The sequence below is a fragment of the Sebastes umbrosus genome, chromosome 24 (genome assembly GCF_015220745.1).
Source record: "Sebastes umbrosus isolate fSebUmb1 chromosome 24, fSebUmb1.pri, whole genome shotgun sequence".
NCBI lineage: Eukaryota > Metazoa > Chordata > Actinopteri > Perciformes > Sebastidae > Sebastes > Sebastes umbrosus.
This window is the reverse complement of record NC_051292.1, coordinates 2,940,905-2,951,900: the sequence shown is the minus strand read 5'-3', so window position 1 is coordinate 2,951,900 and position 10,996 is coordinate 2,940,905. Positions and strand designations below refer to the sequence as shown.

General features: G+C 37.5%; 1 protein-coding gene across 1 annotated transcript in view; it reads right to left on the bottom strand.

The window, feature by feature from the left end:
- Positions 1 to 10,996, bottom strand: part of LOC119484008 (multidrug resistance-associated protein 4-like) — a 221,378-nt gene that overhangs the window by 160,590 nt on the left and 49,792 nt on the right. The window lies entirely within an intron of this gene.

Genomic DNA, 10,996 nt, shown 5'->3' with positions numbered 1-10,996 from the left:
CGCAGTGACAGTCAATCCAACTGATTGTTGGATGTAGGAGAGTGGCGACAAAAGGGGGCCAAGTTGACCCCAATATAGTGTGAAAAAAGTGAAAATGAATGAAAAGGAGGTGTATTCTAGTCTAGTCTTCTAGTGGAGGTCAAGTCACATTAGAACATTTTATCAATGGGTCATTTTACAGGAAGTTGTTTAGTGCATTTGCGTTTAAAGTGTAACTTAAGTAGAGAACCAGAAAATTAAAATTACAACTTGAAATTAATGACAAAAAGTCAGAGAAACTTTACAACTTATAAATAGAAAGTCATGGTAAGTCATGGAAAGTGATGTTTGTAAAAGAGGGTGACGGGTCATATTGGCTTTGAGCATCACTGCCAGACTTTCCTCTACGATCAATGTTGATTTTCCATGAGTAACCAACAGCATGTAACCATTGACGGTCAGACAACTGGACCATAGCCAGCCAACTCAGTGGGTATCAATCCAAAAACAATTCATATAAATTGCTTTTATTGAGTTTCAGATCGTTTTCATTCTATTTAGGTCATGGGTTTATAAAAAAAATATTTTGGAAGATCCTAATTGTAACCTCAGAGTCAGAAATATAAACTTTGGTGTACCACAAGGCACTATTCTGGGCCTTCCGATTTTCCTCTGGCATGAAACTTCAGTTCTATGCGGATGATACTCAACGTTATATTTATGATAATCCATAATCCCAAAGATATTTATATACAAAATTAAATTGATTAAATTAAAAAGAAACACAAAATGTTGGGGGTCAAATTGGTGATCCAAATGTTGTTGACAAACGTCTTTATTTTGTTTATCTGTACCATCAGTATTTAATCTAATTCCCCTCTTTACTCCCATAGCACATTGTATAATCCGGGTTAAAGGTAACCTAATCTCTATTTTACCAGTTCCATATTTCTTTCCCCAACGAGATTTTGGTTGGAGTGTTGGGTGCTTAATGTACGTGTTGTTTTTGTTGAAAATTATTGTTCCCTCCACCAAGGAGTTTATGTTTTCGGTTTGGTTTGTTTGTCAGTTTGTCAGCAGGATTACGGAAAAGATACTGGCCTGATTTCATGAAAATTGGTGGAAGGGTGTATCATTGGCCAAGTAAGAACCCATTACATTTTGGAGCACAGCCGAAACCCTTATTATTTTTCACATATGGAAATGGCCTTGGCAGAGGTCTGCGCTCTTCGAGTGCCCTTCTAGTTTTATAATGTATTAATGTGGCGTGCTTCTTGTGTGCCTTCTAGGGCTTTAACTGTGATTAAGGGCTGTTTAAATACACTTGACTTGGACTTGACTTGATGATTCTTACTTTGCTGCTGTCCTCTTTATGAGCATGGCACCAAGAACTGTAATACATAAAACATTGAAGCATTTTGCTACAGTAAATCACAACTTGACATTACAAATGCTTTCCCCTTAGATACGTATATCAAAACAAAGGCTGGGAGTGGATTTGTAACTCCTTTTCCATCTTTGAACATGTGAAGATTTTAAAAGCGTCATCAACTGTGCACTTAATCATATTAGTTGTGCAGTAGTTCCATTGTTTCGTCTTAGATTCAAACCCCTAATGCTTTTGGCACAAGCTTGCTTCTGCTATCACGCCGCCGCTGCTGCTCATCATTCCACATTCAACAGATAAGTGATTAAATAAATGATTAGAAAGAGCAGGCAGAGAAATAAAACCGGTAACAGACAAGATAAGACGGCTTACAAGTTTGTTGAAAATGTCAGAAAGTTTAATCTTTTATCTTCGTGTTCCTGCAGCCTGGCTGCTTGGATCTGTAAAAGGATGATATTTATTTGGAAGCTGCTGTTCGACATTGGCCCCCTCATCTTACCACAAGACTCAACATCAGCCAAAAGTAATTGTCGACAAATGTTAATCTCATGGTGGCGGTAGAGAGAAAGTCACTAAGGTTACTAGAATTCATCCTCTGGGCACCACGAATGTCCGTCTTAAATAACCAGAATCATAAATATATCCTGGAAGAACCTTTAAAGTATACTCTAAACTATTTTTCGGTAGGTCTTTGAAAAACCCATGAAGTCGTCCTAGACTTCTGCTACCTGAAACTACGAAGATGTGAAACTATAACGATTTTCCAAAACACATTAAAATGAAAAATGCCATCAGACTTTGCATAACAGAGTAGTCAGATAAGTACTGTGGAGAGTGGTGATAAACACACATAAAGGAGGCTGTACTTAAACATAAATAAATGTGATTTAAAAAGAAATATAGATGCCTTTTTGAACCCTTTTTCCATTTGATAATGCCTAACCATCTTTTGATGTTGAGAGTTTATCCCCGATAGCCATAACTGCAGCACTCTTGTGTCATGGGAACAATAAACCTCCCGTAAGTGTTCAGCATGCTCTAAAAGCCCTCGCCCATAACTCTAAAGCTGCTCCACACAAAGCAACTCCATGTTCCTAATGGAAAATATCGCCTGACCCTCCCCGCTGATGTGGTCAATGCAGCCAGTAATGGGTACACACTGCCTCCTGGCAAAAACCCATGATGAATAGACTTCTGTTTGGTGAGGAACTTCGACTGTCTGACTCCTCTGGGCTCTGTTCTCGCTTTGTTGGTGCACAAAGAAACAAGATACTGCACCATGCAGATGCAAGATACAACATTTATTTGTGGGGAGGTTTTGTTTTCGCAGGGCCACCGAAGAAAACACATCACACACGAGGGACGACGTATTACACTTTGATGAGCAGACAACACTGAGTCATGTTGGGATGCTGTATGTCCCATATTAATCCAACAAGCTGTCTTCTGAAGGGGGTAACATGAAATATTAACTTTGATTTTCTGTAGAGAATTTGAAAATGTTGTGGGAGACTATTTTGAAAGCTGAGATATTACTTTTGTACCACTATAAACAATCCTTTTCTTGACTCTTCTATTTTATTTTTGCCTTTTATTTTGCTCCTACGTCGAGGTGTTAAAGTGACACAATCTTTCTCCGGGTGTCTGCGTCAATCCCAGGATTACCTTGGTGGTAAAACAGGACAGAACATTGCTATTGAGTCATAACAAATTCTGTACGACGTGAATCTATTTTAATCAACACAATGCATCGACACGTGGGCTCCCCTGGAACAATCCCGATAGGATTTAGACTCGTACCATCCGATGAGATCTGACATGTTAAGATGCCGGGCACATACAGCTGTGAAATCAGATGAGGATGATGAGCAGGGCAACCATGTGCTGAACTACAGTGATATGAGCCAGGGGGATTATGGGTAACTGCAGGGCAGACAGTGCAAGAATACACATCTGGGATGGAGATGATTTACAAACAAAGAGGTCAGATAAATCGATGGACAGATGGTTGTATAAATGAATGAGAGGACACATAAACTCATGGATGACTGGTGCGTTGCAGCGGCGCAGCAAACCATTTTCTTAGCCCGTCCAAAGAGTGCCGTGATAGAAATCGGACCTGACCATGCCAGAGGCTGGAGACGAGACACACTCGCACACACACGGAGGAACATCACTGAACCTCAGAAGGACAGTTTTTGACGCTAGCAAAGTTAGAGGGGCCCGTAACACACAAACACTGGAGACGACCTCAGGGGCCTCCAGTAGAAGTGGAGTCGACTGGAACAGCCAGACTGCTTTTATTAAATATTTAAAAGCTGCAGATAGACTGTAAATGCATGCAGTAGACATACAGTTTATCAAACATCAATATTTAACTGATAAAACATGACTTTTACTAGTTTCTTTAGGTTACAGGGAACCTGAATGGGAAAATGCATCCATCCATCCATCCATCCATCTATCTATCTATATTCAATTTACAGAAACAAATAAATTTGGGAAAATAAAAAGGTTAGTTGCAAAGAGAAAACCGTGCAGAAACGAATAAATATATACAATTTAATAATAAATACATTTTAAAATAAATGCAAAAATAAATACATAAAAACAAAATAAATAAATAAATAAATAAATAAATATAAAAGTAGTAGTATAAGTAATACCAAGATAAATAAATAAAGAAGCAAAATAAAACAATACACCAATCAATTTATGTCACATGTTTTGGTTCATTTAATGGCATATTTATTTATTTATCAAGTCATTTATTTATTTTTAATTTTAGCAGGTTCCGTCCTCCATACATAAAACATTACAATAATCCCAAAATATTAAATTTATTATAATTTAACTCCAGGAGAAGCAGCAAATCTTCACATTTGAGAAGCTAGTAGATAATATTTTGCATTTTTATATGAAAATGATTTAAATAATCAATCAATTATCATATTAGTTGCAGGTTATTTTTTTCTTTGACTAATCATTTCAGCCCCAGGATTAATTATTTAATGAAAGATATTGAAAGTGAGTTTGGTATAATGACAAAATGTTGTATTTTACTAGATTACTGAGTACCAGTGACCTTGCAGGTACTTTCCTCTAAAGAAGTACAAAAAGCATGTGACCTCTGACATGAGAAACAGCTGCTCACATCCCACTTTCCACCATCAATCAACAATGTTTTCTTTACGTTCTTTGCATACTTTTAGATTTCAAATCAAACCAAACTGTGACCTCTTTTGGTGTTTTTTCCTCAAATAATTTGTCAATTAGATTGAAGGACTTGCTGCGTAAACTCAATACAACAAGACAGGAATAAACGGTTAAGTGAATGCATGAATCGATTAATTAAGATTTAATTACTCTGACCAACTTAGTCATTTAGAGAAGCTGTTTGCAGTCTGCCGTAGTCAGCATGTCTCCAATATTATATGTATCTCTATAAAGCATCACAGATTTCATGATCAGGATACATTTTAATTTGTCTTTTTGTGGACTCAGTCTGTTCTGTTATCACATCCTGGTGTGAAACTGTGTTCTCATTATCTATCAAACCTTTTTTTGGGCTTCTCTCAGCCAAAAATGTAATAATCAAGAACCAGAGGGAGCGTAAATCATCTCGGTTTGCAATAAAGAGATGGTTTGAGGACTATTTTTATCTGTTAAACGTGCAGAGATCAGCTGGTTCTCTCAAACACTTTGATAGAGACTTGTGCAGCCACAGTATACCAAAAAGGAAAAAGCAACAGTAGTGACTCTCATCTTCCAAAAACAACATATTTCTTCTAATCTGCAGGATATAGTGGCTGAAAATACAGTAAAATAATAATAAAAGCATCAGCTGGAACGGTCTCAGGTTTAAAATTCAATATGAAGCGATCATTTTTTGGCTGCAGCTCCTGCTGTTGGGAAAATACGCCTTTTTTGTCAAGATGACAGATTAAGAGCTGATGCATCTTGTCTCTGTCCTTGTTGCTAAGCACTTGTTGCCGTGCTGTTGCTAGCCATCAGCTGTCAATCAAGCGGTTTGAGTGTACTTTTGTATTTTATGCAGATGGGAGTGTTGCTGCAGCATGGCCGCCCACGGTACTTAATGACCATACAAGAGTATATACAGTCATTTCTCTCTCTCTCTCTCTCTCATACAGACACACACACACACACACACACACACACACACACACTGCCTCCTAGCTGAAGCTGCCAGTGTGGCAGAACCAGTTGCTTTGACAAAGGACACAAGTTCCCCTGGGTGTCAGTAGGACTGAAGCCTCCATGCCCTGAATATACTGGAAGTGTCACTGTTTGCACGTGGGTGTGTGCACGAGTGTCTGCATACAGTAGTGTATATGCAAGGGGCCCGTCTTGTTCTATACTTGTGAGGACCGGATGTGTTCACAAGCATTCTGTAGAAAGGTGAAGGTTGGTTAAATGGTAGATTTAGGGTTCAGAGCTCAGGGTTAAAGAGTGTTTTCAGGGATCATATGTGAACATGTTCAAATGGGAATGTGGTCGCATGTTCAGGCAGATGTCTGTGTGCGTCCAACATTTTCTAACTACACATTTCCTCGTCACGATTCTGCATCAGCTCATGTTCCTGCGACCGTCCTTGCAGAAAGTAGATGATACGTGTCCACAGGGGAGTTTATGGACGTGAGGGATCGTCTCGCTTCCCAGCATTGGATGCTTGATGGGCTGTCCCTAGACACCTGATTGGACACCTGGTTTCATTTTAGATAGACAACGCTTATTTTAAAAGTTTTTGGGGAGTTTCCAGAGGCGGAAGTAGCCTAGAACTCAACTTTATGCAAATGAGGAGCGGCCAACGTGACGCCCCGTCTCTCAAAACGCTGTGCTACCAGAATACATTGCACGATTGCTTACATAGACAATGAATAGGAAGCGTGGAGATCCTGTGGACATGTAACCATAAAATATCCAAACGTTTCCTCGTCATAATTCTGCGTCAGCTCATGTCCATGCGAATGCCCTTTGCGGAAAGTACAACCAAGGCTTCAGACCTTACTCCATAAATAAACAACTGAATATTTAATTATATGTATGTATTTATCATGTAGTCAGGGATCAAATCAAACATCTATCTACTTTATCAGAGTCTAAATAAAGAACCAAATGTCTAACATGTGTCTCAAATCACAGACAACATGAAAGATGAGATGTAGCTGAGACGTTTCTGTGAATGAGGCTGAGTCATTCACTGTTCATGTCTGTATTAAATGATAATGGGCTGCTCCGTTAATAAAAAGCCGAGCAATGAGACAAAAGCCTCATTAGTTTTTAATCTGCAGACGTAACGTTCTGGACAGTGTGTGTGTGATTTATCGAGGCCTCTTCCTTTTGTCAGGCGTCAAACTACCAACCCTGTTATGTAAAAGCCTCCTGCAGGACGGACGTGGCCACGCAGACACTCCTCATGGCTGCAGCACCATATGTGGAGCTGCTCACTCAGCATATGCATGGCTGCCTTTCATAATTAGCAAAGAAATAAATTAATATAGACCTTGTAATTTCAAGCATCTCTCATCCCCCTCCAGTAAAGATCCAGTGGTTGTCACGATTGCATAGATGTGTGAAGATAAAGAAGGGAAATACGCATGAAGAAGCTAAAGTCGTGTGAGGACAGTCTTTGAATTAAAACTTCATAAATTAAAGTATCCATCCTCAGCAGGGAGCGTTGGTGATTTGTAATTCTTGCCGTCATCCTCATCATGTGTTGTAATTTGCATTCACATCTCTGAGGGACACTGTGAGGTAGCATAAAGCACTCAGCTGTGGAAGATTGGAATGAACCCTGCAGCTCAGAGCTTTCTATAACAGGCACGTATTTTCATTAATTTGTTTTTTAAAGCAGCATTTCAGAGTGGTGCATAAAGTTTGTTAAGTATAATGGATATTTAGGAACAGATGTGAACGCTCAGAACTCATGTTAAAGGCAGAGTTAATAGGATGTTGCCTATATGTTCAGCACACAACAGCAACACGACTGACACGGCACAATCCATGAATGTTGATAGCTCGTGTTGTACAGACAGAAATCCTACACAGTGATGTGGTTTGGCCTCCTTTCTCTCGGCCTGTACTGGATACGTGTGCTTCCTCTGCTGGAGGAAGACGTGATCTGAAGTTGGTTGACTCATAATCTCGGTGATGCCAAAGGCGGATAGTGTTGTGCAGGCTGCTGGCTCCCCTTGGTGGAGAGAGTCAGTACACAGGAGGAAACAGGATTACGTCTTCATGAGGGTGTGGAGATACAGAATATAATCTGGTGTCACACTTACTGATGATAAGACATGTAAACAGTCAGTAAAATAATGTGTTATCTTAATAATTATCAGATCACTTTATCATCTAAAAAGACTAAACTCAAAAAAATCCTTAAAAAATGTTGTGATAATCAGCTTTAATGAGGAAAAAAAAAGAGATTTCATTGACATCTAAACCTTGAATTTTAAGCCTGACTCCAGAAAAAATTGCTCAGATATCAAAGACGTTGCCATCATCAGTTCTCCTGCATCGTGCCTGATTCAAAGCCAACTTTAATCCTTTGACTTGAGGGCTTTTTCTCTCAGAGCATCACACAACAGAAACACATTATCATACTGGAATAAACAAGAGAGTCAAACTTGAGTCCTCCTGGGAGAAACAGACAGAAAGCAGTAAAGTGGAACTTTAACAACAAAGCAGCTGTGATAAACTGTGATGGTCATATATAGCTTTTAACCTTGGTGAGAGGGAGGAATTAAACATGAGCACAATGTGAAACATCCAGGCTTGAAGTCCTTTAGGTCGCTGGCAAGGTGGTCGATGTTAAAGGACATTACGCAGCGATTTTTGAGATCATTTTTCAATACTAATCCAATCACAGTTAACTACTGCTGACAGTAAATATCTGTATCTCAGTTTTTGACTCAATTCAATTTGGTTGAACAGACACTCAGCAAAACAGAGATGCGTTTAATCCAATAAACTGTGTGTGGAGCGATAGGAGTGCCATAAAAAAGAATAAGTCTGTAAGAAGAATAAGAAAATAAATGTGGAAATATAAAAATAAATAAGTGAATAAAAAAGTGGAAATATAAAGAGAAATAAAAAAAACATAATTAAATATAAAATTTGGAAATATAAAGAGAAATAAATAAATGAATAAATGAATTTAGAATTATAAAGATAAATAAAATATAAAAGAATAATTATAAGCATTTCCTTTATTTTCACATTTATTTATTCATTTATTTCTGTATATATGTATTTATATATTTAAAAAATGTATTTTAAAAATATATAAATTTATTTATTTTTATTCATACTTTTTTATGAATATTTCTGAAGAAAAGTATCTATTTATTTTATATAATGTAATTCATTTATTTTTATCCCTTTATTTTTCCTTATTCTTTTCCCTACTGTTTTTGCTTTTCTCTATATTTTCCCTTTATATATTCTTTTATTGATTGATTTTTACATGTTTCCACATTGTTTTATTTACTTATTTATTATTTTATTTATTCCTCTTTATATTTCCACATTTAATTTCTTATTCTTTTACAGATTTTGTTTTTTATTGCATTCCTATGACTCCATAACTATGGCGTGTAAATAATTAAAATTAAGTTTCTTTTCTTTAACATACTTAGTTAAAGTTTCTACACAACTTCTGCAGTTTGCCGAACATCTTGAAAACTTTTCTCAACTCCTCTGCTTCTATCGATACTTCTCTGTGGTGCTCTGAAGTCCTTTTCACCTGCGGATGATTCAACTTTTTTTTGTGGGGGACCCCGAGGCGTTCCCAGACCAGATGGGATCTTTAAACCCTGCAGCATGTTCTTGATCCTCGCTGCTTTCTGTCTTCTCCCAGTAGCTCAAAATAACCGCCACAGGGAGGCGTCCTGAGCAGATGTCTCAAATCAGCTGTCAACAAAAGGAAATACTGTTTCCTGTGGATGGATTATTTATTTCATAGATCTGTGACCCCATATAGACTTTCAAACAAAGCTATAAAGTTTCTCCTCTGGCTTTAAAGCAGATGTAATGTGGCTTTTTTGATACTGATAAATGTATGTCATATTTAATATCAAATTATTATATGTCAGAGTGATCTAAAGTGCCACATTAAATATATTTTTAGTCAATAATGTAATACAATAAAGCATGAAAACTGCTGAGTAGGCGTACAGTGTGTGTAAAACTTACTGGAGAAGTGACTACATGATGTTATCACTCAGAAAACTCTGCTTGCATACTAACAAGCTCTTAATTTTCTGAGAGTGTTGTTGATGGAGATGCCGCAGAGGAGACGCTGCTGTCAGCTGCACACAATTAAAACTGATTATGGGTGATGAGGAGACAGCTGGAGGAGGATTATGGAAAACAAACTTTATTTTGTTTGTTTAAATGTCAATAACGTTCCAAAGTTGCAATTTGACAATCATTCAGTTTACAAACTGTAAAAGCAGTAGAAAATGTTGCATACTGCATACAGATATGGCATGTAAGGACACAGCTTGTATTTTGAAATATGCTCTATATTTCAAATGTTTTCAGAAGTTTGAAGGACTCTATTACCCAAAAACAAAATCATCTTTCATTGGTAAACTGCAAATGATTAAAGCTTAATAGTCTGTAGAGATTCATCCATCATTAGAGAGGTGTTTCTCTCATTTATTTAATACAGATATACAGATGTGATGTACAGATCTGCTGTGCTTCATTTGCGACATCAGTCCCAGTTTCACTAAATAAAACAAGTGTACAGTCAACAAAGAAATCTTTCTAGTTCAGCCCCCTTTGAAGGTTGGTAAGACATTTCGGTGCTATTTGATCCCAGAAAAACTTTCGCCGTCTTTGATCTGGGATCAATACGTGATGTCAGAAATGTCAAACTGCGACTTTGCAGCGAAATAACTCCAATAAATCAGAGGCTAAATCGAAAAAAAAAGCATCAAGCTGAAGATTAATGATGTGTGAAGAGAGTCACTGCCGCCCCGCAGCTTTTAAACAAGGACTTTATTAAACACGTATTTTATTTTGACACCACATCTGGGACAAATGCCAGTTTACACCATAGAAAAAGCTGCATGTCCTCTGTTTATAGAGTCTACTTTACAAGCAAGGTTGATGTATTTTATAGATGAGTGGTCGCCACAACTCAGGTTAATATTATGAGAATATGACGATCAGTTTTGTGAATAACTGTACCTCATAAAATATTACTTTGGGGCATAAATCTAGTTATTTTACTGCTGCTTTTTATCCAAATACAGTTTAAGGCTTCTGATACTTCAGTTTAATAATGCTACATGGATTTATAGTGACATTATAGAGGCATCAATAGTTTACAGGGTCCTAAATCTGATCTTTTATGTCTCCTGTGGTTCCCAACCTGAAGGTCAAAAGGTTACAAGATAAATCTATATCTTTTGAAATGGACTTTTATGTGCATTTACAGTTTTTTTATATGTATAAAAGTTTGGTACCTTGATCCATCCATCCTCTGAATGCTCTAGGTCTCTAGTCTGATCCATCCATCCTCTGAATGCTCTAGGTCTCTAGTTTGATCCATCCATCCTCTGAATGCTCTAGGTCTCTAGTCTGATCCATCCATCCTCT